This window comes from Triticum dicoccoides, chromosome 2B (assembly GCF_002162155.2).
Source record: "Triticum dicoccoides isolate Atlit2015 ecotype Zavitan chromosome 2B, WEW_v2.0, whole genome shotgun sequence".
NCBI classification, from domain to species: Eukaryota; Viridiplantae; Streptophyta; class Magnoliopsida; order Poales; family Poaceae; genus Triticum; species Triticum dicoccoides.
In genome coordinates, this window is record NC_041383.1 from 680,191,914 (window position 1) to 680,194,710 (window position 2,797).

The 2,797-nt window shown below is 50.9% G+C and overlaps 1 pseudogene; it reads right to left on the reverse strand.

Moving 5' to 3' along the window:
* Positions 1-1,940, reverse strand: part of LOC119361134 — a 5,030-nt pseudogene extending 3,090 nt beyond the window's left edge.
* Positions 1,941-2,797: the final 857 nt, after the last annotated feature.

Here is a 2,797-nt window from a genome sequence, read left to right on the forward strand (position 1 = left end):
GAAGTACTACATGGTGTATGAGCCTCATCGATGGAATAACCCAATCATAAACCTAGCCGAGCAATTTGATAAAATCCGTCCAGTAAGAGCAGCTAAGTGGTCTGTAACAAGGATGGAAGTGCAGCAAACTACTAGTAAATCAAGAGAGTATAAGGAATCAAAGTGGGACGGGGCATCCCAAAAACCCATATGAAAAGTGCGACTGAAGTTCAAATGGAAGGAGAGATGGAAAGCTGGTCACAACTGTGAATTAATTACCTGCCATCGCACTTGACTGAAATAGGTGCCCTTGATCGAGCTCCACAACTGTACCCGCTTTTAAACATTCCTCTAAATATTATCACGTGATTTTATCAGAACATAATCGAAGTGAGTTTCAGAAACAAAGGAACAGCAGAAAAATGTATATCATCAGATATGTTCTTTAGAAACTGGAAACAGATGGTCAGAGACTAGTTTTAATTACCGATAAGATCCACCACCCGATTTTGTCCCTCAGAGTTCAAACCTGTCATTACAAACATAGCAAACATTAGCTGCCAGACATATGCAGAGGTTACAAGAGCAAAGTTGCTTTGATGCCAAGATGTTCATACCGATAGCTGGGGTTGAAGAAGGCAGGCTGCAAAAGGCAAGGAATATGTGTCAATATCATGTGAAAAATAGGGGAGATTTCATACCATGATAGTTAATGCAGCTGCACATATGTGCATACCTCTTCTTCCTGTTGAGATACCACTAGGCAATAGCAGATGATGCTGGCCGCAGGGCTTGTTTCTTCAAGTGGTGCCTTCGATGACAGGGACTAGCAAATTAAAAGATCATTATGGGATGATCAGATCATTGACATACAGTCAATAGATAGTACAACTTGGACAAATATATACTCCCTCCGTTCCTAAATATAAGTCTTTTTAGAGATTTCAATAAGGACTACATACGGATGTATATAATCCTATCTTAAGAGTGTAGATTCACTTATTTTGCACCGTATGTAGTCCACATTGGAATCTCTAAAAAGACTTATATTTAGGAACAGAGGGAGTGTATATTAAACCGGTTAATTAAGTTATTAGCATTTGGGAATTATTAAACCGGATAATTTGGGAAGCTGGCCAGAAAGAAGTAGTAGTAAACAGCAAGGTTGGGTGAATGAATGAATACCCGATGGGAAGCAAGTCGCGGGGCAGTAGCAACCTGCGTCTCAACTCTGGAGAATCAAGCGCCAAGTCATCAGCAATCAGCGATGCCTTCTCCCTTACCAGTTTCCAGTCCAGGGATGCCCTGCAACTGCAAGACAGGATTCAGTGTGATGCTCAAGAACAACAACAACACGTAGAACAATCTCTTGAAAATATTACATCAGGTAGGTAGGAAAATTGATACCTGAATTTGGGCGAGTGGTGTATCTTGTTGAGGATGGAAGAGAGCTTGGCGTTGCTAGCGCACATGGTGGTCAGGATGCGGACGTCGTGGTTGTACGCAGCGGTGGTGACGGGGGCGCCCATCGAGCAGGCGGCGGCGTTGTCCACGGCCCACAAGGCGTGGAGGAAGAGACAGAGGGTGCGGGCCTCGACGCCCCCTATGGCCGGCGGCAGGAAGCGCCGGATGTAGTCGAGGGCTTGCCTCCACTGGCCGCAGGCCACCAGCTGCTGCAGATGCCGGCCGCTCATGAACAAATCCGTCTCGTGGAGCATCCTGCATTCGCACGGGATTCGTTAGATGGGCACGGAGAAGAGGGAACAGCGGGCGGGCGTACCAGTCGTGGGCGGGCTGGAAGCCCTGGAGATAGAGGGAGACGATGAGCCGCCGGTTACGGAGCCGCCTGAGGCATGGATCGTCGGCGAGCTTGCCCCTGCGGGCCTTCAGGGCGTCGATCCGCTCCATCGTGCCGGATGCGGTGAAGGAATTCGCTCGCTCGCTCGCTAGGATTTGGTTTCGATTCGACTCGGGGATTGGGGGGAACGCCCACTCGTACTGGTATATATACTGTACCAATGGACTACTGGGTTGGTGCCGGACCCCAGCCTCCCTTCCCACCCCACCCTACCACCACCCCACCCCAGACTTTTACCACCATCCCAAACGTTCCACGCCACCCGACCACGCGGGGATCACCTAGCCGCACTTTTCCTGGTTTGAACCATCCCAACCTTTTTTCTTTTTCTTGAGAGGAACATCTATAATAGCAACTTCAATTGGGCTACCCAAACGGACAGGGATTTCGTCTGTTTTTTGTCCGTTTGGGTCGGCCGCCCGCCCGGCATCAGTCGGCGTTCTGGATATGGGGTATCCATACTTGCCTCCCACCACGTGGCTTCATCAACGGCCTGGTACGGCCTAGCTTCTGCATCGACAACTCAAGACCCTCGCGAGGGGCCAAGCCTCGCGAGGAGGACGACACCAAGACTCCCGAGGGGATCGGCCTCTCCAGGCTGGCTCCCGAGGGGCGGAGAGTTCTATGCAAGGTGCACCTCACGAGCCTCAGCTGACGTGAGCCATGACGACCAAGGCCAGGTGGGCGTCAGGCGGGTGCCAGCGGGCGCAGAGTGCCAATTTCCTCTTCGGTGCAAGGGAGGCAAGCCACAGGCGCGGAGTCCCGAGAAATCAGCCAAAGGTTTTCATTCTGGTGCAACGAGACCAAGACCGCCAGGACGGCAGGACGGAGGTCATCACCGAGCCCACCGCAGCGTCACGACCAGCGGCTTTTCGCAGGTGAAGACCACTTTAGTCAGGATAAGTTGTACTACTTGTCCCCTTTCAAATCCGGTCGTTGTGGGATCCCTTCCCGCCAACG